Genomic DNA, 26,563 nt, shown 5'->3' on the forward strand with positions numbered 1-26,563 from the left:
TCAGATATCCTTTTTGCAAAAATTAGTGTCAGAAGGGATCAGAAACAAGAACCTGCATTTAAAGCAGGGATGGGCAATTAGAACCAGTGGGTGGGCTGCATGAGTGGCCCTTCTCCACCTCAATGGGCCACAGCAGTCTGCCACCCACTGGGGTTTCAACTGCAGCCCTGCAGCCCTCACTCCCCCACATGGCTCTTGCCTTGCGGGGCAACAGAGCTCCCCATTTAAGTGCATATGAATCACCAGATTTATACTCTGCGCCCCCTGGTTGCCCACCCTGCCAGAGCTGGAATGCCCTGAATTGGATTTGCTGCATTCCAGCTCTAGGAAGGAGGAGGAGGAGCAGGGACAGAGCATGAATCAGGCGATTTACAGCTCCTCAAAAAGTGCTGGGACAGAGGAGGGAGGGGTAAGGAGCACGGAGCTGCTGTGGGTGCATGGGAGAGGGGGACAGCCAAGGGGTCCGTGGGCTACAGATGAAGCTTCAGAGAGGTACTCATGGCCCACAGGCAGAAGGTTGCCCTCCATTGATTTAAAGCTCAAAAGAAAGGGGTAGTGTAGGCTTAGACTAGCCCTCTTATTTTCCGCCTCAAAAATCTATCAAATACTTAACCAGAACTGGGGTCTCATAGTTAAGACTGGACTGAGACTCAAAATACCTGGCTCCAGCTCCCAGTTTAATCCTTAGCAACTTGCTTTCTTTACCTTATTTCTACTGTGGGAATAATTAGCTCCTGCCTTCAAGGCTATTTTGAGGATGAATTCATTTGTGTGCACTTGTGGAGTTCGGATTCTGTGACAAGATGGTCATATAAACAGACGGATAAATGCTAGTTTTTATGAGGATTTGGAACAATAAATTTTGGGTTCCCTTTACCAGGCAAACTTGCAAGAGAGAGACAATTCTTTAATACAGTCAGAGTCAAACCGAAGGGATGTTTTAGTCCCTTGCATTTCAGGGTAATGGACAGCATCAATACTGAAATCTTAGTCATTGTAGCTCAACCCTTTGAATTTCCTTCCTCCCACTTGGCAAGTCTTCCACCATCTCCACCAAATATCTCTAAATCTCTTCCTAAGCTTCACAGAGTCAGCTCTAGTTCGGCCACATTTAGACATATATGTAGGCTCTGGGCATGAAAGGTGAATTGAATAGGTAGGTGCATTTGTGGAAACGCATCCGTTATGCTTGTGCATTTGGCTTCCCACAAAGATGTCTTTGATACAGATTTGGAAGCTAGTTAGCCATAACCACAAAGCTACAGGTAATGAAATCTAGCGTATGATCTCCTTTAAAGTTTTCTTGAAGGAAATGGCTGCAGTATCACCCCCTCGGTTTACACAAGAGATGGAGACAGACAGGGGAAACTTCATGCCTGGGGCTGCAGATCCAATTATGCCTTAAAAGCACACTTCCCCAGCCCTCGGTCAGGTTTTACTTCATCCTTCACCAGGGATGTTATTGCTGCACTAAACCTCTACTGCTTAACTTGCAAGTCTCCTAGGAACTGAAGCACACTGAAGTGACTGTAAACATGAGGTGGCACCTTGTTTTACTCACTTGATTATTTTGAGCGCCCTGCAGTGATCACAAGAGGAAAGGCTGCATGTAAGTCTCACGGAAAGTCCTGTAAAAGAAAGCCTGACAAACCTCCAAAACTCCCGGGGGGGTCCGTTCCAAGGCACCCCAAAGATAGATGACAGCTCAAACTGCCAGATAAAAGCAGAGAGTGTTTTATCAGCAATGACTGAAGCTGATGCAAGTTAAGTTAAGCAAGTGGAACCATGCACCGAGTTTCTTCCAGTCTAACATCAGCAGGTCAGTTTGCTGGTGTCCCATCACAACAGTTACTCCAGAGAACAGAGGCCCACTGACTTCAGTTCCAGGATGACACAGCTGCCCTATGTCCCTTTGGCCATGCTACCACTTTCCAAACTGAAATTCCATCATGATCTGTAGTATTCTCTTTGGCTGAGTCTACATTAGCATTGCTTTTTTGAAAGAGGCATACAAATGAGGAAAATCAAAAATGCAAATGAGGTGTGCATTTACATATGTGGCACCTCATTTGCATATTAATTGAAAAGAGAAGAGCAGAGTAGATGCTGCTCTTTCAAAAGTAAGACCTATTTCCAAAAGCACCATTCTTCCCCATTTTTTTTAAAGGAAGGATGCTTTCGAAACGGGTTTACTTTCGAAAGATCAGCGTCTACACTACTTTTTCTCCTTTCTAAAGGAGCTCTTTTGAAAGAGTATGCAAATGAGGTGCCAGATACGTAAATGTGCACCTCATTTGCATTTTCAATTTCCCTCATTTACATGCCTCTTTCAAAAGAGCAGTGCTAGTATAGAGACAACCTTTGAGATAGACAGTTTCCACAAAGGGCAGCCACTGCAATAGTGGCTGGATGCCCTGTTACTTGGCTCTACACCCAGCAGATTCTCTCCCCCTCTCTGATGTCTGCTCCCTGCCTATGGGCTTGGCCGCCATCTGGTTCTGTGTGGCAGTTCTAAAATGACTTGTTTCCTTGTTGGCTCTCTGTAGGTGTTAGCACCACAGGCTCAAATTCTTCCTGTTCCTTCCAAGCACTCAGCTCTTGTGTGTGGCCATCTTGTGTGATGTGGATGTCACTGCTTCCTCATGAACGCCTTTAGTCCATTCCTGCTGGCATCTCTCTATTTACTGGATCCTCTCAAAAGTGTCTGTCTCTGTGCCCAGTAAATCCTTTGCTGACATGCCATAATCTAGCACCTATGTCATCAGATCCCCGGCCCTCTCTTTTTGGTTGTGTCCTCATCCGTCTGAATCCCTTCATTGGTAACAGATGTTTGGTTCTTCATCACACCAGTGTCTATGCTGGACGGAACTGTTTTGGTGCTAAATGTGACAGTAGTTTTTAATATGTGGGAATATCCTAACACTGGCTCTGAGCCACAAGAAAATGCCTAGTGTGACGGTCTACGGTTATGTCTAGATGGCAACTTTTGGTGACATTGCTGTGTCACTAAAAGCCAGAGCATGGCTGCTATTTGTTGACATTTTTGCTGGGGGGGGAAAACAAAAAAAAACCTTCTACCCTCTGTCCCAACCAGCATTCACTTTGTTGGCAGGAGAGTGCTCCTGCTGACAAAGTCCCAGTTGCACAAGCACGTGGAGCAATAAAACTGTCATTCAATGTAGGAGGTTAGCACGTCTATGTGACGAAGGTTAGCATGTCTATGTGTCATTCAGGTGCCAGTGTAGACACAGCCCGAGCTGTTTTTACAGTTTGTTCTTCTTTACTGTGAGCCTGTGAGGAAGCTGGGGAGGAGATAGGGTGGTTAAACACCCATTTGCACACAAGTTCTCCTTCAAATGACTCCCCCTCGTCTCCCACGGGAAGTGCACACTACAGGTAGGGCAGAGCATCTCATGATGAACAGGGAACACTGGATACCTGCACTCCTTTGCTGTTGTCACACTGCATGTACACCTGGAACTTCCGACGGCTTTCATCCTCGCTTAGGTAGATGCTCATGTATGGCAGCAGAAGCCCAGACCCACCGATAAGGCAGTGGGGAAGGGGACAGTCGGCCCAAGGCCTGGGCCTACATTGGTGGCCGAAGCTCCAGACCTCTTTGAATTGCCACAGCAGCTCAGCTGCTCCTCGCAGCTCTGAGGGAAGGGGAGAGGGGCACCACGGTGATTCAAGCAGTGCTGAGGGCTGACCGCCCTAGGCCCCCTCAGAGGGCACACAGACACCCCTGCTTGGCCCATGCCCCACAGTGGTTGCTTGCCCTGCCACAGAAGCCTCATATGAGAGCCTTTCCCAAGCAGCGGCTCCCACAGAGCGATCTCACATGGTGCAGACTGTCCTGTCCCAAATCAGGGAATCTGTTAAGTACCAAAACTGCACGTAGCAGTCAGTGTGCATAAGACAGTGACACAGGAATTCTTCCCCCCCTCCCTTTTCAGATTGGCCTCTAGTGAAAAACCAGTGTTGCCCTGCTTGCGGGGAGGAATAGGTGCCAAGGCTCCCAGGTTACTTACAGCTGGGGTGAGTTTAACAGTAGCGCAGCCCTCTCTTCCTTTGTTTGCAATAGGGTAAGAACTCCACAGCTGCTGTCCTCGTCTTATGTGGTGAGGTCTGTGTACAGCTTGAATGCCTTCTTCCCCACTTGATCTATTGCTGGGCTAAGTGCATGTCTGCAAAATCCAGGGCTCTAGGGAGCTTCAGAACAAGTTCCATGGCTCGTACTGCCAGCTGCTGGACTGCAGCGAATTCACAGCTTAGACTCTACCACCATGTTTCTCTAGCAATGATTGAAACTGAATGAATTCAGGTTAAGTGGAACAAGCGAAGCTTTAAACAAATCCTATGCACTGCTCTGTGCTTGGGGTGGATTCGCTTCCAGACTAAAATCTATAAGGGTCCAACCCATAACAGGAAATATGTGCCTCTGACTCCAGTTCCATTAATCATGGAAGACTTAGGGCAGGTCAAAAACTTCCCAGTAGAACTATTTTAGATGGAACTTTGGAGTGTGGACCGGATGAACTTTTCCACAGAAAGTAGCTTCTTTTCTTCAACAGTTCCAGGTTTTGTCGTCAAGGGCAAAAACCCCAGATAAGAGAATCATTTGAAAGATAGGGGTGGAACTTATGGCTTAAGCCAATGCATGACTGGACCAAGTGGCCCCCATCCCAACTCTTATTTCTAAATCCAGTTTGAACGGTTTTAATTGAGTCCTTCTAAGAAAACATGATTTTTATTTCTCTTTCTTTTGCTGAGAGAAAGTGAGGATGACAAACAAATAAAAGTTATGGACCAGAGAGAAGAATCTGAAGAGGAAGAAGAAAATGAGCCTGTATTATCATGATCTAATGCTCTGACTAAGGAACACCTGAGTCCTAATCCAAGGTATAAGACTAACCTCCTCTGCAGCACTTGGTAAAAAAAAAAAAAAAAAATCAAGGCCCAGATTCTTGAACATATTTAAGCAGTGCAACACCAAACTGATTTCGGAGCTTACAGTTTATTTTCAAAAAAGTGACTTGGGCACTTACATGCCTAAGGTCTTTCTTACAGGGGCAATTGGCTTGTGGCCAGCTGGGGTGCTAATCGACCCCCACGCTAGCATGCTACAGACTAAAGGTCCACATGGACCATGCATGACTAGTGTACTCATGGCAGCAGATTCCACAAGGATACAGTTTGCAGAAGGCCCATAAAGGGTAGCTTCATACTCCTGGTCGCTGTGAGCCAACTGCTCAGGCAGGCCCTTAGTCTCATGGAAAGGCACGTTGGAGTCTAAAGCCCCCTGATTAAAGCCTAAAACTTAGGCTGACCTACTTAGGTTTCTCCAGATGTGAAAAACAGACATAGTTTAACCAACCTGAGCTCAAATACAGACACCACTATGCTGATGGAAGAATTTTTGTTTCAGTCGAGCTACTGTCTCTTGAAGTATCGGAGGGGTAGCCGTGTTAGTCTGGATCTGTATCAGCAACGAAGGGTCCTGTGGCACCTTATAGACTAACAGAAAAGTTTCGAGCATGAGCTTTCGTGATCACAGACTACCACAGCAGCATTGTTGCAACAGTCTATGCTACAATCACTACAGCTCCAACACTGTGGCTGTTTGCTGCAGTGCTTGTAGCATAGAGCTAGCCACAGTCCCTAGTGAAAGAGACTTGGATATTGCATCAGTGAGCATTGCACTGCCCTTCAAAATTTGGGCCTCATACCTGACTTGCACAGAGTTAACATGGTCCTGCCTCTCAAACAATTGGAAGGATGAATTAGGGTAAATACAATCTGTTGAATTTGCTGCATGCTAAGTAATATTACTTAATTCCTTCTGAAAAATTAGGCATTCCACGCCAAAATCCCCAATAACAATGTCTCTCGATGGTGCAGCACCACAATATTTACATCACGGCATTACACAGTAGAACGCAACGCCCAGCTTTCTAATCCAGAGCGCACATATCTAATCTCCTTCGGCACCGCTGAGCCAGCTGGGAACTGCGCAGTGCCCCGAACAGCTAAACAAGCAAAGGGGCAAACCCCAGAGGCAGCAGCAGTGGATGCGGCGGTGCACAGCTGCACTGAAGAACTGATTATACTCACTACAAAGCATCCAGTGTTTGAAATGGAAATGAGGGGAGAATTTGACTGTTATTCTACCCATTGTTACAGTAAAAAGTCACTCTGGACATCAGGGAAGAAAGAGGTATGCAGGGCTGGCTCCCCCCTGCCACCCTTCGCTGTTGTTCAGCTCATCTCAGAGGTTCATTTGGTTCGTATTAAGAAAAAGTCCATAAAATACTGATTCATTAAAAAACAAAAGCACAAAAAGCCATAATTCTGTTCCCCCCACCTCAGAGGCTTTCATCTGCACTTGAAAGCAGGGCAGATTATCAGATCCAGGTTCTAGCTTGTGGATCTGAAAGCAGAGTTTTGCCCATTATGTTTTGCAACACTATAGGTAGAAATTAATAAAAGTGTCAAGTAACAGCTGCAGACTAATTTTCACTGTTTCCTTTCATAGGCAGAGATGACCAAGAAGGCAACGGTTCACCTGTATGTACTTTTAGGTTATATCCTCAATTTGGGAGTTGTATCAGGTCTACAGCTTGAGAAGGTCTGATGAGCTCCTGCTGCAACTCAGTTCTTTCACTGATTGCTATGATCTTGCAGTCCTACATTTGCCAATTTTATCAAAATAAAAAGGCAGTCCAGTAGCACTTTAAAGACTAACAAAATAATTTATTAGGTGGTGAGCTTTCGTGGGACAGACACAGTTCTTCAGACTTCTTCAGTTTGTCCCACGAAAGCTCACCACCTAATAAATTATTTTGTTAGTCTTTAAAGTGCTACTGGACTGCCTTTTTGTTTTGATAGAACATGGACTAACACGGCTACCTCTCTGTTACTTGCCAATTGTATGTCTTGTGAATGGGGCTGTTTGCAAGCATCTGGGAATCTGTGACAGCTACCAAAAGGGAGGTCTGGACTATCTTTCCAACCATCCCATCCCATTTGTCTGTTGTGTCCTGACTGTAAGCTCTTTTCTTTTCTTTTCTTTTTTTTTTGATAGGGCCCAGCACAATGGGGCACAGATATCCCTAACTGGGGTTCTAAGGTATTACCATCATACATGCTGGACCTCCCTTGTCTGGCACCCTTGGAACCAGACTGATCCCAACAAAGGAGTTTGTTAGACCAGGAGAGGTCAGGCATCTGGGCTCTCCCAGGGAGCCACCAGCCTGCCAGTGCAGTTTCCCCATCCCTGGTCTGCCAGCTGGCAGGGCTCCCCACCTCCAGCCAGGCTCTGCTTGCAGCCAGCTGGCCTTCTGGGCTGTGCCGGATTGACTCTGCTCCCAGCTGCCAGCAACCTCTGTTGCTGGGGTTCTGTGGTTCACCACCCCCACATGCCTGACAGGACACAGCTCCCATTAATATATTATCTGTGCATACAACATGTTCTTAGAGATTTTTCTTCATCCAAAGATCTCCAAGGTGTTTTAGAGAAAGCATTGTGATCTCTATTTTACAGATGGAGAAAATGAGGTACCAAGTGGTAAAGTGATTTGCCCTGATCATGCAGCACCCATGGCAGTGACTAGAAGAGAACCCAGGTGGCATGTAGTTCTTGTTTGCATGTTGCATATTTATAGGAACTGTAATATGTTTTTATCTGACATGAGATAGCGGCAATCTGTTCACACAGAACTTCTCTTCCACCTCTGTCATTTTCAGGTACGCTATAGGATGTGGAATACAATCAAGGAAGTGGACTTTCTTCCAACCTCATCGTAAGTTGTTTTTTTTTGGATGGTGCCAATATATTCCTCTCCACTCTTTCAATTCTGAGCTTGTGTCACTATCTAACTAGTCACCATCTTATTTTCATAAGAAGTTGGCTTTTTGTTGGAGAGGAATAGCTATGAAGTTCTCACAACTGCTGTGTTTTTCAGTCAAATGCAGTATATAGCAAGATCCTTTGAATGGCATTGACCAATCACAACTCATCTGTAATAGAGATTCAAATATTTTGAGATAGCTGTTCATAGTCAATCCATAAAATTAAAAAATGCATGCTTCAAACGATCAGCAATAGATTAACTCAAAAAAAAATCTGCTCATCGATATTTTCTGCAGCTAAAAAGACTAAATTCAGCAGGTATATTATTCACAGTGGATTATTGACTCAGGTTCTAATTGCCAACTGCTGAACCTTTATACAGTGTTCTCTGGTAAACAGAAAAAAAATCAAGCATATGCAAAACAAAACAGCATCAAAAGTCAAAGTAATCTCCAAGGGAGATGAACTTCAATACCAGACGTAGACAAATAGAATTATTTACAATATAACATTATCATTTGCAATGATATTTTATTCATTATTTAAATCACGCACTGAGTCTACCTCAGTGCCTGTGGTAGACTATTAGCTATTTTGTTCCATCTTTCTCCTGCCATGTAGATATGTAAATTGTGATTTATTTAACTTTCTTTGTATACATCCAACAAGCACCTCTCTGTCACATGAGCGTAAATCTTGCTCATTCACCATCATGCTAATAGCAGAGATAGATTTCAAGGCTAAAAATTATTCATAGATGAAACGGCCCAGCACACATGACTCCACATCACTTTGATCTCTCAACAGTAGGCTGGCATGTCTCCCTCCAGAGTCCTTACGCCTACTGAGAGCAAATCAACACATTCAGATGAAGTTAAGGTGGAAGATCCACGTTGACAGCGGCTCTCTGGGACTTTGATTCTGGCATGCCCAGAACTGGGTTCCACAGCAAACTGACCGTTCCACAACTCCGCACATGTGGGACAAGAGATTTTTTGGGAGCGATTCTGTAAAATGCCATTCAATATAATTAAAAAAAAATCCTTTCACTTACAAATGTTTCCCATTCATCTAGGATTTGCTGCAGAATTTAGTATTGACGAACCAGAATGAGCAGGAAGGTTTGGCAGCCGACAAGGAGTGTGCTGCTCTAGCAGGCTGGAGAGAATGTCATTTTTGTCTCTGGTTAAAATGTGAAGCAGTTAGGATTGAGAACCGGTCTTTCGCCACGACAGGAGTGTAGGAGCTTTGCCCTTTTTCTCCTGATGCTCTCATACAGGCATTCTCATGAGAATGTTTTCCAGTGTTCCTTCCAGTATTCAGGACAACTGCAAACATCTTATGTATATTTTATAATTATACAGGTTGAGCCCCTCTAATCCAGAACACTCTAGTCCAGCAACATCCATAATCCAGCTGGATGACCACTTACCACAGTTGTGGCCAAGTTACTCCTGGTCCCATAAAGTCCTGGCTCCCGGTGTTCGGTGCCGTTATGTAGCTGTAATTTACCCCTTGATGTCTTCTAAGAGGCCAGTAAGCAGTGCAACTGGTGGTAGTGCTGCTAGACAATACTGCCCGATGAGAGAAGTTCAACCTGTAGTGATGCGTATCAATTTAATGTTTAAGTGTTTTTTTTTCGAAACTCCACACTTAACGAGGCGCCTGTTCAAAGAGCAAGCAAAGTACCCCTGGCTGAAGACAGGTGCAGGGATGAAATCATTTTAACTTTGGAGAGAGGATGGTGAAATCAACTGACATATCAGTCATTCTGAGAGCAAAAAGATGGGGCTAGATCCTGAACGAGTGTAAATCAATGAAGCCAGCAGAGCAAAGGCAACTTACTAGCAGCCAATTAGATTTCTAGTCCAATACAGGTTAGGCTTTGTCTAAACTTGTAATTGGTCTGCAAAACTTATGGGTGCTTAAACTCTCCTCCCACCCACAACAAAAGTTTTGCTGTGACACATGGAAGAGGGAATGCTGCTTTGTTGTAAGGAGCACTCTCCTGCTGACAAAATGAAAGCTGCTGGAAGTATTTTGTCAGCAGAAGTGCTGACAAACAGCATTCACGCATGCCAACTTTAAGCAATGAGACTGTCAACACAGACCTGTTTGTAAAAGTTGCATGGTGTAGATGTAGCCTAAGATCACTGAAGTGGTGCAAAGACAGACAATGCAGGATCTAATCTAATGTTTATAAACTGCTCCAAAAGTGCTAAGAATTATTCATCTTAACACCCTTTGAGGTTAAAGGAATGGGATGCTCAAAACTTCAGATCCATTCTACCTGCAGCACACAAGATCAGACCATACATGATATGCCCACGTGTGTCATAATTGACCGAACTGGTTAGCTATGGCTCAGCTTAGCTCTGGAAGCAATAGGAAAATCATGGGTAAAAGCTCCAGGTTTCTGTGATTATTGCATGCTCCATCTGTGAGTGCATCCCAGGTGGAGCAATTTTGCATTTGGTTCCTAGCTCTTTCTGCTGACAGTGTACTCTGTTGTACATCCCCACTGGAACAATTACACGCACTGTCTCCTTTCCTCTGTACTTTGTCTCATCCTATAAAAATGTTTGTAAATATTAATTGTCTCACAAAGAAGGAATATTTTCAGAGGGTGGGTGGTGGTTAAACATGAGTGTTTTGCACTGGGAGAATGAGCAAACCTTCCTAAACAAATACAAGTCTACAGACTACATTCAGACAACCCTATTATGCACCCTATGGGGAATGTCATACTGAGTTTGACTTAATATTACAAACTCAGGTGATGCTATTCCTATTTGTAGCACAATGAAAGCAATATTAGCTTCACAAATTATTCACATTTCTCCAGAAGCTTATTTCCACCTCCCTCATTCAAGGCACATGCAGAGCAGACTGAGAACTTAACACAGAATCTGACGCTGACACATGTCTGTTTTTGAGAACTTCAGGTTTTAGGAATATCTCTCACACATCACCATCAAAACACAAAGATAAGCATTAATTAATGCATATCAAACAGACTTGACAGGGCTATGATTTAAGTATAAAGATGCCTGAAGAATTGAGATTCAATATTTTAGCTCTTTACCCGCTTTATCATCATACAGATCTGAAAAAATGCAGTGTCTCTTCTCCATCTGCTCTATTTTAGCTTTCCTCTCTGGTTTGCAAGGCTGCCCTGGCATTATTTGTGAAAAGACTTGACATATAAATTGCTCAGTGAGTTGAAAAAGCAAAAGCACTGGCAAACGAGCCACCGATTTGGTACGCTGTTCCCTAATTCCAGCTACGGAAAGCAGCATCAGGTCCTTTAGCAATGCACACTACAAAATTCACGTTTCTTCCTGAACTTATGTTCCCTGTGAGACAGCAGGATATGCTATTCCTGGGGCTTACCTGTAATTTTGTAGTTCAAGAATCATTCCACACAACAGAAATGTAAAAAAAGCCCAACTATTTTCAAAAAGAGAAGAGGAAAAAGGGTCATGATCATTACTCATCAGTGTCAAGACTGAGCTATAGTAATAGTCTGAATATGGATAAGCACCCAGGAGTCTGGATATTATCATGACCAGAGCCATCCTTTGGGTACATTGAATTGGGGCAACCACTTTAGGCCCCATGCTGGGGGCATGGGGCGCAAGGGTGGATATGATTGGCTGGCACAGTCAATCCCAGAAGACACAGGTGTGCCCAGGACTCTGATGCAGAGCAGGACCCCACTGTACCATAGGGGTTGATTTGTCCTGGGACACACACCCTTCTAGGGACAGCCCCAGTTATAATCTTCCTAGGACTCTTGGACTACAAGTCTCAAATCATCTCAGGAAATATTTAGTACCTCCTTTTTAAAGTCAGACTAGAACCCAGAAATCCAGAGAGACATGAAAATAAGAGGATAAAGCTTCACCACATCTCAAAGGAGAGTTAGCTGGGCTCACTTGTCATATTTTGGGGATAAGACAGAGCAAATAGACAAACATAGCTAGATTCGGTATCATTTCCATCCAAAGTGGGATTCCACCAAGAAACAGTGTGTGGATTGTTGACTTGCAGGGAGGAGCAAAGAGAGACACCTGTAGTTAAAAAAAAGACACAATTACTACATGAGTAATAGCCTGGAAATGTCCCAGAGAGCTAGCACCACATCTAGGTGCAGAGACCTGTAGCATAAATTATGTAATTGCCTTGCAGCACATCTCCCATCCTTTAATACCAAAACCACTTATTGCAACACTGAGAAACCCAATGAGACTTTGACTTTAGCGGAGGTCAGCCCACCAGAAACTGATCTTGTGGAGAAGATTATGTTGGCTTTCCTTTAATGTGCTTTGATTTGTTTTTCTGTCTCTAAATTTGCCCTCTCTCTCCTTTAGCTTTAGGCTTGGGCATTATCATCTCTTTGGCTCATTATTGGCCCTTTTCCCTTGCCTTCAGCTTTTCTTTTTTAATAACTATTTATTCAAGAAGTCTTATTTTTATTCCCATTATGCCTAGTTCGAATGGAATGGCTGACTCACCATTCAAAATTTTTCCACCATTTTAACTGCTCCAATCACCTCTATGTACACAGTCAAATTCCTTAATGCCAACTGCCCACATGCAGCCACATAATCCGCACCCCTCCCCACCCCATGCTGTGAAAAGGAAGCTAATTCTTCCTGGTTTCCTCAGCAGTCTAAGTTATACTATGACTGGGACCAAAATCTCTGCTGAGACCTCCGCTTCCAGTGCCAACGTGATAACCCAGCTACCTTCTTCTGCCCGTTTCTCAGTGAGGCTTTTGGATTCGCAAGAGTTCTGCTATCCCGCTATCAGCAGGAAGCTGTTGCACACTTGAAAGTGATGACACGAGGAGTCGAAGTGCATTCTCACAGTGCTACCCTCAGATGCTGGCACCTCTGTAACTAGTTCTCTTCCTTGTTCTTTTTCACCCTTTAAATCAGGGATGATTCATGGGGGGAGGGACATACATGGTCACATGCCCCTCCCTAGAATGCCAAGGAGGGGCGCAAGGAGCCAGAAGGGAAGAAGCAGGACCAGAGCTTTTTCTCTTCCAGCCACACTGCCTGCCTCGAACATCGGAGGGGAATGCCTAGTGGCTGCGCTTTCCCAGGCAGTTGCTGTGCTGCACTGGACAGCATCCCAGGCAGGCAGTGTGGCAGGAGTGCCTGAGAGAGGATAGAATGCATCCCCCACCAGGTAAGGTGCCAGGGGAAGAGGACAGGGAGAGAGCAGGAAGCCCTGGGTTGGAGATGGGAACAATCACATGGCTGGTTACAAAGGGAGGGGGTTACATCCCCTGCAGCTGATGCCCCCGTTAATGTCCCTCCCAGCAGTCACCCTTGATTCTAAGCATTCCCATGGCAGCTTTGTCATTTTAACTACGGTTCCAATTCCACCAAGCAGCAGCATCTCTGATTCTTTTATTACCACATGCCACATTCTCAAAATCAGGTAGTGTCAGTCTTGGAACCCAAATTATCATGTAGATCTCCTCTCTCTTGGGTTCTCCCTCAGTAGAAATCACCTTCTGCTTTGAAGCAGCAATGAAGGGTCCTGTGGCACCTTATAGACTAACAGAAAAGTTTAGAGCATGAGCTTTCGTGAGTTAACTCACGAAAGCTCATGCTCTAAACTTCTCTGTTAGTCTATAAGGTGCCACAGGACCCTTCGTTGCTGCTACAGATCCAGACTAACACGGCTACCCCTCCGATACTTCTGCTTTGAAGGGCTACATCACATTTTACACTATTTGACATTACAAAGTACTTTTTAAGGAGTGCTAGAGTGCTTTACTGTATCTTCAATACATAATTCTTCATTCTTTGGCGACTGATCCCAGAGTCTTTGGTAAGTGTTGCTCCAGATTTGTGTGTTGCGTTTCCATTCAAGTCTTTCTGCCAAACTTGTTAAAATTGATATTTTCAGTCTCAAGTTAACCTGCACAATCCCTTCTGCTGTTCTGCATACGTAGGCACGCACACACACACAGTCACATACCCTATTATCCATCGCAAACATAAGGAAATGCATTTGGTATTAATCACCTACAACAAGCCTGATACAACTGAAAAATGCTCCAAAATGGCTGATCCATTTTGAGCACACTGATTTGCCTGTGTAATTCAACATTTTGAAAGGCTATTCAGAATATACAGATCCACTGCTCTAAAAATAGCACTCTGGCTGCCTCTGTGGCCTGGAGTGTTAATTAAGATCCAGGTCTCTGATCTGGTTTATTATAACCAGAGGGCCGGCTGTGAAATTGAGGTCTGGGTTTGGATTCTGTAACCCTCCCAGCTGATCTTGAGTGCTGGGACCAGAGTTGCATCTCAGACTCCTCAGTATTCAAAATAGAAAACTCAATGCTTTGTTCTGACTCTGCTTTATTTCCATATCCCAGATTTTCATTGTAACGACAGAGTGATGCAAAAACAGCAGGAAGAAAAAAAGTCTTATCTTCTGACCCAAGTCACATAACATGCGGGGAGGTTCCAAGACTCTCGCAACAGAATAGTGACTATTCTTACACAAAGAAGTAGCAGCAGCCCCAACAGCTGCTGGGGGCTCCAGGGCAAGATGGGAAGGGGGCCTGGCTCCATGCCCCAGAAAGAGCAGAGCCAAGAGCAGAAGGGGCAGGGCCAAGGAATGTCAGCCCTCACACCCCCCCTCTCTTACAGCCAGGGGCAGCCAAAGCAGTGCTGCTCATGACACTTCAAAGGGGCCCGGAGCACTGCTGCAGCCACCACTGCTGAAGTAGCAGCTGGAGCTACAGGCACCCTTAAAAGGCCTGGCCCAGAGGAAATTGCCCCCCTTTTCCCCTCTCTTCCCCTATTGGATGGCCAGAGAAAGAGTATGGCAGCTGTAAGTGCTTGGAGAAAAGATTTTTGTGAACAGGAGTCCCATGTAACTAGTGTTAAAATATATGATTTTAATATTTTATGCTTTTTCTTAATTCTGACAACTATTTTTCATATAAAAGCACATAGCTTGAGTCATGCCCCATGATTTTCAAAATAAATCTTGTATTTGGAACAAATAAGGTACTTTGTCAGAGCCCAGTATTACAAACAGTGCCTTCCGCAGTCATCACTTCATGAGGAAAGTTACCCTCACACAGAATGCAAGGTTGGGTCCTGGTCTGGGAATGATTTAGCACCCAGTATGGAATGTTTTAGATTTTATACTTGTTGCTATGGCAGCTAAAAAGAATGCTGCCGATAAAACCTGGAAAAGCTCTTCACTCAAAATACCCTAGAATATTGGTAAAAAAAAAATAAACCAACAGTTCTAGCGCTACCGAAGCATTATCAACTGGCGTTATCAACCGGCGGCATCTTTTATTTTGGAAAATATAAAACAATTGGAAGAAAAGAAGCATTTAATATCTCCTCTGAGTCTCAGTTGTGCTAATACTAAATTATGTGCAGTCTCTAAAGATCTTTATAACAAAGACTTGAAAATCCCTTATAAATAATTTAAGTGATTTATATAATTACATTAGAATGCAATATACTCATTATCTTCTTAAGAATAATTTCAGAAGTGACAGTGTGCTGTCAGCTGTAGTAACTGCAATGTCTAGCTGGAGAGGAGACGTACGCTAGGCAGTGGTAACACCGAAATGAATGGAAACATCTGGCAGGGAAGGGAGGGGGCTCTCACTCCTGGGCCCTAGGCCCCAGTTCTGTCCACAGATGAAGCGGAGACCACTCCAGTTCCAGGCACCCATGTTTTTATTACATGGGAAAGTCCCACCGCCTCTGAGGTACAGCTGATCAAAGTAACCTCTCTAGTTACCTAGCTACAGGAGAGCAGAGTATTCCATGCCCTGGCTCCTCCCCTGCCTCCCTAGCATTCCTACACTCCCTTCTACACTCTACCAGCTGCCTTATGAAACCCCTCTGCTCCAGGGCCTGTCAGCTGCCAGCCACCAGGCTTGGGTTCTCTCAGCCAGCTCCCTTTACCTTCTTAGGGCAGGGCTGCAATGACAGAACTCTGGCTCAGGCTCTCTGGCCAGCAGTCTATCATGTGGGGGGGGGCGGGTAATTTAAATGCTTTCCAACTAATGTTACAGTGTGTGTGTCACAGTATTTTCAGGAACAGATTGCCAGGGTTAAGGCAACAAAATCCTCTCTGTGACTCCAGTTCTCCACTGGAGGCATGCAGACCCTTAAATCCACACAGCCTCATTGACTTCAAATCCCTGGTGTTCTTTCGGAGTTATAAAACCATTTTCAACAGGCAGCCTCTACTGTGAGCACAGCCCTCATTACAGCAAGCAGCAGCTGGAATTTTACTACAGGCTTTGAGCTCCTCTAGGAAAACAAATGCATGGCCATTATTAAACCACTAAGGAAAGGGGGCTTACGTGATTTTTCTTTGGAAGGACACAGCTCCAGAAGTTCTTTCCCGTACGTTTGAACTGCTTTTTGTATTTACTCCCATTCCCTTAAAACAGCTCAACTAAAAAGGCAACATCAGAACATGCTGAATGGCCACATCACCCCATCCAAGATCCGGGCCCGAAGAGCAGCCTGCACTCGCTACTGCAGGGGAAGGTTCAGATGACCTTGTGGTAGGCAGCTAGGAAGTTGTCTGTCCTTTAAGAAGCATTTTCCTGCCTCACCACACCCACTTCTCACAAGAACCCCCTGGTCGACAGTGCGTGCCAGCAGTGAGTCAGGTTGTGAAACAAAGTGCCCTTCTACCCTTTGGTGGACGGTTTCTTCAGGGGGTCTTCGTGGGGTAGGCAATAATTTTTGCAGATGGGCCTCTCCAAGAATTTTGGTAAGTGGTCATGGCTGCACTTTTCCATTATATCAATAGAGGGGATGTGGGGTCTGGGACAGAGTTTGGGTGCAATGGTGAGTTCTGACCCTGGGCAGGAGTCTGGGGGGGTGCAGGGTGTGGGATGGAGTTTGAGGACATAGGAGGCAGCTCTGGGCAGGGATTAGGATGCCAGAGGGGAGAGAGTATCTAAGAGGGAATTTGGGTACAGGCAAGGGTTGTGATCCGGGAAGGACTTGGGCTGCAGGAGAGGCTGCCAGGTGCAGACTCTGGCCAGAACACAGCAAACCTCCCCACACCACTCAAAGTGGCTGCCTGCTCCTGGCAAACAGGTCTCCGTACACCACTTGGAGGGGAAGAGCGCAGCAGGTCTGTGTGCTGCCTGCACCGCAAACACTGCCCCCCGCAGCTCTCATTGGGTGGTAAGGCTGGTGCCGGGGGTAGAGGGCAGCAGGCAGAGACCAGCTACCCCCAGTATGTGCAGAAATATGCTTGCCAGCAGCAGCCAGCTGCACTGCTTCCAAGTTACACACAGTCTGCAGGTGGAACAGAACAAACCCCTACCAGATATACAGTGTATCTTCACCAGCTCTGCAATGGCATCTTACTTCTAGGGCTACCTGCCTAGAAGCACTGTCTTGGCAGCCTTTCCTGGGCTGTCCTTACTCATTCCCAGCACCCAACTCTCCCTAGCACCCCAGCCCCTGCCCCTGGGGTACAATTCAGCTGCTACCACCATGACTGAGCAGTTCTCTTTAGGGTACCCTCTGCTCACCCCACATTGAGAGAGGGATAGACGTGGTGCCCTAAATCTAAGCTGTCTCACACTCCTGCCTGGGATTAGTGCACCCAGTGGGATCACTCTGCCTGCGGTCAAACCTATAAAAAGACAGGGACTTTTGCTACATGGACTGTCCACCCCCTGAGGAATAATAAAGATAATGTACAGCCGGAAAGAGGAACTGCAATCATCACCAGGGAACTTGAATGATACAGATACTTTGCTGCCCTGAATGAGACAAAGTGCCCGGCTGAAGGTCAACAGCAAAGGTGGAGACTACTTTTTTGGAAAACGAAATTCTGCAGAGGTCAGGCACATTCATGGTGTCAGTTTTGCAGTTAGGAATAAGTTCCTCAGTCGCATTGCAGAATTTCTTGTAGGAATCAATGACCACATTACAACCCTTTGCCTTGAGCTCAGACACAACCCATCCACTGCTATCAGTGCCTATCCCCCAGTTCTTGATTCTATCAAGGATAATAAACACTTTTATACAGATCTTGAAAGCTTTTACCAACACTCCCAAGGCGGACAAAAATCATTCTCCTTGGAGATTTTAATGTTAGAGTCAGATGTCTGGAGTGTCACTATTAGAAAAAACAGCATGGGAAAGACTAACTCCAACAGCATCCTCCACCTGAGCAACTGCTTATAACCTGTCTTTGTCTAAAGAAGTTATCTGTGAGGACCAAGTGAGAAGTATTAGACCTTGAGGGTGCCTCCAATACCTTTTTTACAGCAATTGTGAATTTCCAGATCACCTCAAGGCATCACAAGCACATAAAAGTTAGTATGAAAGAAATTCAATGTCAAGTCCCTTGAAATAGTGATGTGGGCGAAATTTCAGTTTCTCCAGGAGAGGTTTGCCTCTATGCCTACAAATGATGATTAACATTTCTGGACAGGAGTGAAGATAGTTGATACAGAGAGAATGGCAATGTCCATTAGCTATGACACTTGACATCACCAAGTTTGGTTTGACAAGAACAATTTTAAGATCCATGGCCTACTCAGCTAGAAAATAAAAGCTCATTGCATGTGGCACAATAACATTTCAACAGAAGAAAAAAAATTAGCAACTCATGGCTTAAGCCCAAAACAAAAACTAACATCTAAAATAAGCCGTATGAGAAGAGTCCAGGGAGATTGAGATTTATGCTGATAAACATGATACAAGGATCTTTTTTCCAGTGAATAAGGGTCATTTACTGTCCACACTCCCATGGACCCACAACACTCCAAGCTAACAGGGATCAATATATTTTAAGGACAGTGAAGCCAAAGCCAGATGGAAGGAACATTGAGTTATGAGTCAACTATTACATCTATACCTCAGCAACATGAAAGGGAAACTCCCCTCGCAGAGGTACCACAAGGCGTTGTACAACCAAGATCAACAAGGCAACAGGGCCAGATGAAGTCTACAAATTTGAAGTACTGGTAAGAAAGCTCCAAACTTTCTTCATATTTGTTACAGCTTCAACCTCTAAAAACAGCATTCTCTGGTCCAGCAACAATGTTCTGGCAGGACCATGGGTGCTGCTGAACCAGACAGCCTCAGCAGCTGGGACCTCCATACATGCCACAGCAAGTCGACTTCCTGTCCGTCACCAGCCAGCACTGCCAGTAGGCTAGTGAAAGGGTCTGAGCTTATGGGGGCTAGAAAGCTGGAAGCAGTCCAGAGCCACAGCTAGGGCCAGAAAAACACCTGCAGCCCTGGCAAGGGCCAAAGAGCTAAAATCAAGGCTGGGAAGGAGATAGCCAGGGAGGAAGCCAGTGGCAGCATCGAGGGAGCAAGCCATAAATGGGGCCTACGAGCTGGTAGTAGGAGCCAGCTATGGTTGGGCTGGAGAGCTGGTGGTGGAGGACAGGGAGAGAGCCCCGCTGGGGGCTGTGGAACCAGTGCAGGGACCTGAGAAAGCCATCCTGCCCAGGGCAGGGAAGCTGATGGCAACTGCCAGGAAGCTGTAGCTGGGAAGCCCTGCACAGGGCTGAGAAATCTAGCCAGGCTGGCATCAGAGGGACCCAGTGGCTGGGAGCCTGCTGGACCTAAAATGGAGCCCAGTGGATTGGGCTGGCACCAACAGTACAGAAGGGAACCAGGGAGCATTGAGCTTCCCTGGTCTGGCAAAATCCTGCATTCGGCCAGGTCAGGTCCCACAGGTGCTGCACCAGGGAGACACAACCTGTATAATGAGGATGTTGTAGAATACTTGAGAAATTCAAACATGGTTACAATCTTTGAGACAAGTTGGAGTGTAGAAACCATTGAAGTATTGCCTTGTATCTATAGCAGGGAAAATTCTTGCCCATAGCCTCTCAAACTGATTACTTCCCCATGCTCAGAGAATATTGCCAGAATCTCAGTTCAGTTTTAGACCATTCTGTGGAAAGACTGACATGATATTTGGTTCCTGACAAATCCAGGAAAAGTATCGGGGGCAAAGTCAGGACCTGTACATAGCCTTCAGAGGAACCGTTAAAAAGACAAACAAAGAATATTAAAGAAAGCTGAGGCAGACATCACAAGCTGGGAGAAACAAGCCATCAGCTGACCTCAGTGGTGCCATATCCTCCATCAGGTAGTGGTCCACTTCAAAGAGAAGCACCTTGCTCTCAAAGTGGAAAAGAGAGGGAAGGATAAGAAACTTTCTCCTACAGGCAGCCACAAAATGTCCATACCTACAGTGGGCAGAGCTCCAGTTTCAGGATCAGGCACCTAAGTAATCTCAGGACCCATATATAAATCTGTGGTAGAGATCATCCTTAATGAAGAAACTGCCAATGGTCCCCTACCTACACTGAGCTGTCCATGGTCCTGCTGCTCTTGCAGCTAGCCAGGAATCAGCTTCTCTCTGTTCCAATTCCAAGCAGCAGCCGACAAGACTCTAAGTTGCTTTGTTAGAACCCTTCAAGACCTTTAATTAGTTGCTTCTTCTGCAGCCACTAGGGCTATGTGTGTACTGCAGCCCTATTTCAAAATAAGCTATTCCAGGAGAGCTCTTCCAAAATAGCTTATTTCAAAATAATTTCATTTTTGGCCCTCTGGTTGGCATTCTGGGAGCCCTTGCCTGGTCTGCCAGGGAGGCCCTGGGGGGTCCTGGGCTCCTTCCCACTGGCTATGCCCCTTTTGGGGATAGCTGACAGTGTTGTGGGGTGCTGGAGGGCAGGGCTGCAAGCTCGTGTATCTGTGGCTGCCTACATGCTCTCAGTTTCCAGCACAGGGTTTCTGGGCCCATGCAGCTTTAGAAGCAGCCAGAGCCAGAGATCATGGAGCCCCACTGGTGCTGTCTGGACGATCTCCAGTGGGCCATGCCAGGGCAGACCCAGTCTTTCGAAATAGGGGTCTATAGCATGGCTACACACATTCTTTCTAAATTAACTTCGAATAGGGTGCTCTTCCCAACACAAGCCGTGTTCCTTCTGTTTGAATTTCGAGTGAGTGCTCTTTGTGTGTAGTCACTCCCAGGCTCATTTTGAAAGAGCTTCACATTTCAAAATTTTCAATGAAAACTGCTAGCGTAGCCATGGTCAGAGTACCTATTTTGAATTTGTGCCAGTGGAGCCCATTATGGCTTATTTCCTAATAGCACTATTCAGTGTCATAACTGTTATTTCAAAATAGGCATTATTCCTCCTGCAATGAGGTTTTACTAATTTCAAAATAAAGCACCTGCTATTTTGAATTTATTTCAAAAAGCCATGTACATAGTATAAACGTTCTCAAACTTATTTTGAAATAATGGCTGTTGTTGCAAAATAACTCTGTAGAGTAGACATAATGAAGAGTGAGGAGTGTAAGTAGTCCAGTAAAATGGCACACGGAAAGTCCCAAAACCACCCTGGACATCAGTCACTCCGTGTTTCCCTTGTTGCTTCTTAAATTGGCACTTGCTTAGTGTTGGCTGAAATGAATTACTGAAGCCCCAGCTGGAGCCAGGCACGGTGTATGCTAACATTATGCGCTCTTCCCATACAGCTCTGCCAACTCACCTCAGTTCCGAACTTCAGTACCCCTACTAGTTCATTCCTGGACCTTTTCTGTGCAGTGACAGCCAGTTCTGGACAGTGCCAGGATGTCTGTATTTTATACTGCAAGCAAATATCTACCAAAGACTTGCTCATTACTATCAAGCCCACTTTACTTGTGGCTGTAGGCCAATTTAAAAACCCATGGCTCAGAGATGAAAGATTAGCCCACTGCTTGCAGAGCAAAATGAGCAACCTATCTCTAACATACTGCACTACTGGAAGCCACCACAGTATACCCCCATACAAGTGAAGCCTGAGAAGATTTGGGTAAATCCTAGGACTGGAATTCTTTTGAATCGTTACCAAAGAATGATCCTGGCTGGAAGAACTCCAAAGAGCGTTGCACCAATCCAGCCGGAATGTAGCTAAGACATAGGTAAATAATTCAGCATCCATTTGGAAGAGTTGGTAATGCAGCACTACCATGATCGGAGATAATGAAATAACAGCACAGTTACCAGGTTATCATGATCATTAAAATACAGTCACAACTGCATGAGCACTCTCAGATTTTTCCCATCTGTTAAGGTGGAAATAACTTTGATTGCACAAAAGAATTAATATTTTGCATGCACAAAGCTCTTTAATCCAAGGACTTCATTCACTAAGGACTGAATACTTCCTTAGTACGCAACTCCTAATTATTTCAGCCATGCCCTGCAAAATATAGGATATAGTTTGGTTCCATATGTGCAGTGGAACCAGCTAACAGGGGGCTCAAGTAAAATAAAATGCTGTATATAGTAAAGTAGAAATCAAGGGACACTTATTGCATCGCTTTAGAATGTGCAAACTAAATTTGATCAGACTGGACTTTACTTGAAAAGTAACTGATCAGTGAAACATCTTCGCCATCTTTGAACTTCTCAGAAGAATCAATTTAATTCACCTGAGGTGGAACTTAGAACAATAGAAAAAAACTATGATGTTAAAGGTATCAGTATAAATCTCAGATAATTCTGTTTACCTTTAGTCTGATCTTCAAAACAATCTTAAAGTATGGCTATTCCAGCAAGGCAAAAATCAAGATATTTCCAGTAAAAAAATTCATTTTGGCAACCCCTAAATTTTTCATACAATATTTATTTTTCTCAGGAGTGGGATCTCACTGAAAAACAGCCAGAACACCCCCTCTCCAAAAAAGTCTAAGTTATTCAATTTTGGCATTTTAAAATGAAATACTTTTATTTCTAGGTTCAAAAATGTGGACACAAATGTTTAAAATCAAAACAGTTCATTTTACCCAGAACAAAGTTTGATATTTCAATATGACAATTCTTTCAAAAATGTATACTGTATTTGTGCAATACCTTCAAAATACTAAGCATTAATACTGCAATGTATGTTATTACTGCAGATTAAAATGAATGGTCTATTTTAGGCTTCATGTTTACTTTTAATCATGACATTTTGTACATAGAATTCTTCATGGGCGGGGGGGGGGGCCTGAGTCCTTGGCTGGGGCCTCTCTGAGCTACCATTATAAAAATGCCACCACCAGTGATGCTTTTATTCCAGAGCACCTACAGAAATGCAGCTGTCAAGAATAATAAATTGCTAGCGATGGTCAAAGTGTATGAACACAGCCCTCAAGAGCATGTCAACATCAAATGACTAAACTCAGTAGATCGCTAATAAGGACAATGTTGCGATCATTGGAACATCAGTAGCAGCCAAGTATACTCTGATATACCTTCATCCCCACACCCCACCCCAAGAGAACAGTCTCACTGTTCTGAAAAAGCTGACAGAATAACTACACTGAACAGGACAGGGAATTCCAGCAAGATTAGCCCATGATTGAGCTACTTTAACCTGCTCAACTTCCACATAAGAGAAATGGAAATGATAAACAATGAAAAAAGAACCGCCTCTGTCCCAAGTGATAGCTGTTTCAGTAGAGAGATATCTTCTTCCAAGCAGTAGATAATGACTTGCAGTCAGGGAGAAACTTACTATACAGGAGAAATAAGGCAAAAGGGTAAAAGGCATTTCTAAATAAATTAAGATGCAAAAGCCACTCAGCCAGCCTTATTAAAAAAGAATCATTCACCTCACAAGGGCCATCACTTGGGGACCATATAGAGATGGCCCAGAAACAGTTTACTCAGTCTCCTAAGTAGAACTTCAATACATTATTAAAAATGGAGAGGACAGTTAATTCTTGCTATTTTGCTTACAGGTACTGAAGACTAAAAGTTACTTTTGTCTCTAAGACAGACAGCACATATGTGACAATAGCTGCTATAAACTACATTACTGTCAGCCAGTGTTCACAAACAGTGGCTCCTAAGAAGGTAACAAGTGCTAAATGAAATCTAGCAATGCATTATCACACAGCAATTCTTTTAACACATTGCCATTATACAGCAAACCCTGCTGCCCTAGCCAGCAAAATAAGGTCAAGGGAATAGTCAAAGTTGGCAAAGCAGAATCTGAGAGCTACTATTTATTAAGCAAGGCAACTTTGAAATTACTGAAAGTTGCTGATGGAATGACAAAGTGCCACCTACATCAAAGGTGACCATAAAGCCGACTTGAACAATACCAGCAACCAGGGCAGACGAGCAAAGGAAATAGAGCGAGAGAAATGGAGAAGCTAAATCAGCAGAGACTTTGCAAAAAGGGTTGAATGAGTAATACACTAAGTGAAACAGAGTGTACCAAAATCAAGAAATAGATGTTGCAGCAAACACGTCTCCTACCTCAAATATGGATGCAGAAGTCACAGAAAGCCAGTGAGTCACTTCACAGACACTTGGGAAAGAAAATGGATACACAAAGTGCTGTGGCTTCTGATGGATGCCTATAAATAAGCACTCCTGCCAAAGGTGGAAAAGCAATGCACGAAAAACAGATGAAGCCACGTTTCAAATGGAAAGACATTGTTTTTTCAAAGAAACACACTATGACAAGCTTCCGATATTGCAGATATTGCAGATATTCATATTGCAGTGGTGTCTAATAGTTCACCTAAAAACATCTGATGGTTTGTTTGTACCCAATTCTTGACTTTCCACGAGGTGGCACTTTTTGATGGATAGCACTTAATGTTTTAATGGGCAGTTGTTGACATTGTTTCGATTCACAGAAGAGGACTGGTGCTTTCATAAAGGTCAATAATAATGCCCTGCTGTAACCAAAGAGAAAAAGGAATTAGAGTAGCTCTCTGAAGTTTTATTTCAGCTGTTTGAGCCAAGAGCTTCACTCATTTCCTGCTGGTCATTTGAGGCAGCCTACCATTGGAGTTAAAAGCTTAAATCTGTCTCTTTTGCTATTACTTAGACACTACACAGCCTTTCCACAGTTCCCAGGCCACAGCAGTGCCCATAACTTAGTCTTCTACAAATCTTCAGCAGAGGATAAGAAAAATCTTAAAATACAACTTACTGAAGCAGATCCAGAAACCCGCAGATAGCAATTCCAATGCGGTCATAAGAAAGAAATAACACCGCTCAGGAAAAATAAAGCTTACACAGCTATTGCTAAACCCACCAAATAAAACTCTTTCAAACTACAAAAAGCCCTCTGCACAGCAGTGAGCAAATGGAAATGAAAACCCTCCAGAAACTCACAGCATGGACTTGTGTTCACGTACAGCTTAGTCTTACCTTCATGCATATTTACAAGAGGGACAAAGCAACCTGAACTCCGAATAGTCTGTTTTTCAGGAGTTTCAGTCAGAAGTATTTGATTATTAATACAGAGGGTTGAACCATCTTTTATACCAGTATGCAGCCAGAACAAACATTAAGGAAGTTCCCATATTTCCCCAAGCATGGCCCAAATGAAAACCATTGAACAGCCAAACCTACGGTCCATGCAGGACTCTCCCTGACCTCATAGCTTAGCTCTGTGCTGACCTGATTCTGTTAGGAAAGAGACACAGAAAATAGCATCCTCTAAGAGGGACAGAAGGGGTTCTGAGTCTAGGAGCTTGCAGAGCACCACAAACCACTCATTAATGGACGGACACAAAATTGTAGGGTTGGAAGAGACCTCAGGAGGTCATCAAATCCATCCCCTGCTCAAAGCAGGACCAATCCCAACTAAATCATCCCAGCCAGGGCTTTGTCAAGCTGGGGCTTAAAAACCTATGGGGATGGAGATTCCACCATATCTCCAGGTAACCTAATCCAGAGCTTCATCACCTTCCAGGCGAAAGAGTTTTTTCCTAATATCCAACCTAGACCTCTCCCACTGCAACTTGAGACCATTGCTCCTCATTCTGGCACCTGAAAACAGCCTCTCTCCATCCTCTTTGAACCCCCCCCACTTCAGGTAATTGAAAGCTGCTGTGAAATCCCCCTACCCCATTCTTCTCTTCTACAGACGCAATAACCCTAAATCCCTTAGTCTCTCCTCATAAATCAGGTATGTGCTCCAGCTACCTAATCACTTTGTTGCCCTCCTCTGAACTCTCTCCAATGCATCCACATCCTTCTTCTAATGGAGGATGGGGTCTAGAACTGGACATAATATTCCAAATATGGCCTCACCAGTGTTCAACAAAGGGAAATAATCACTTCCCTAGATCTTCAGGCAGTCTGCCCACGAATGTAGTCAGTCTTCTTGACTGAAAGGGCACATTGACTCACATCCACTCTCTCATTCACTGTACTGCCCAGGTCCTTTTCTGCAGAACTGCTGCTTAACTGATTGGTCCACAGCCTATAGCAACGTTTGGGATTTATGTCCTATATGCAGGACTTTGCAGTAATCCTTGTTAAGCCTCATCAGATTTCTCTTGGTCCAATTTGTCTAGGACATCAAAAGGACTTGAAAGTAGCCTAGGCTACTCTTTCCCTAGCTTCCCCTCCTACCTTCTCACCGGCAGAGGTGTCTGAGCTGAGGGGTAGCCTCTCCTCATGAACAGTGCATTGCTACTCTCTAGCTGGGATCCCCTGCTGCCAGAGTTCCTTGCTCCATGCAGGGATGCCAGGACAAGCACCTCTTTCAGCGCCCCCCCTCCACCCGCACATCATAACTCCCTTCCACCACCTTCATTGCTGCATCCTGGTCTCCTTCAGGAGACAGAAAGGGGAATCTCACCAGCCCTTAGAGATGTGAACCTCATTCCTCAGGCCACAACTAGTATTTTAGAGGCA

General features: G+C 44.6%; 1 protein-coding gene across 1 annotated transcript in view; it reads right to left on the reverse strand.

Annotated features, from left to right (window-relative positions):
• Window positions 1-11,812: 11,812 nt before the first annotated feature.
• Window positions 11,813-26,563, reverse strand: part of OMA1 (OMA1 zinc metallopeptidase) — a 170,027-nt gene continuing 155,276 nt past the window's right edge. The window contains exon 10 of the mRNA XM_075003236.1: window positions 11,813-11,925. The gene's annotated coding sequence lies outside the window, so the exon portion shown is untranslated. The remainder of the gene's footprint in view (window positions 11,926-26,563) is intronic.

This window comes from Carettochelys insculpta, chromosome 9, assembly GCF_033958435.1.
Source record: "Carettochelys insculpta isolate YL-2023 chromosome 9, ASM3395843v1, whole genome shotgun sequence".
Taxonomy (NCBI): Eukaryota; Metazoa; Chordata; order Testudines; family Carettochelyidae; genus Carettochelys; species Carettochelys insculpta.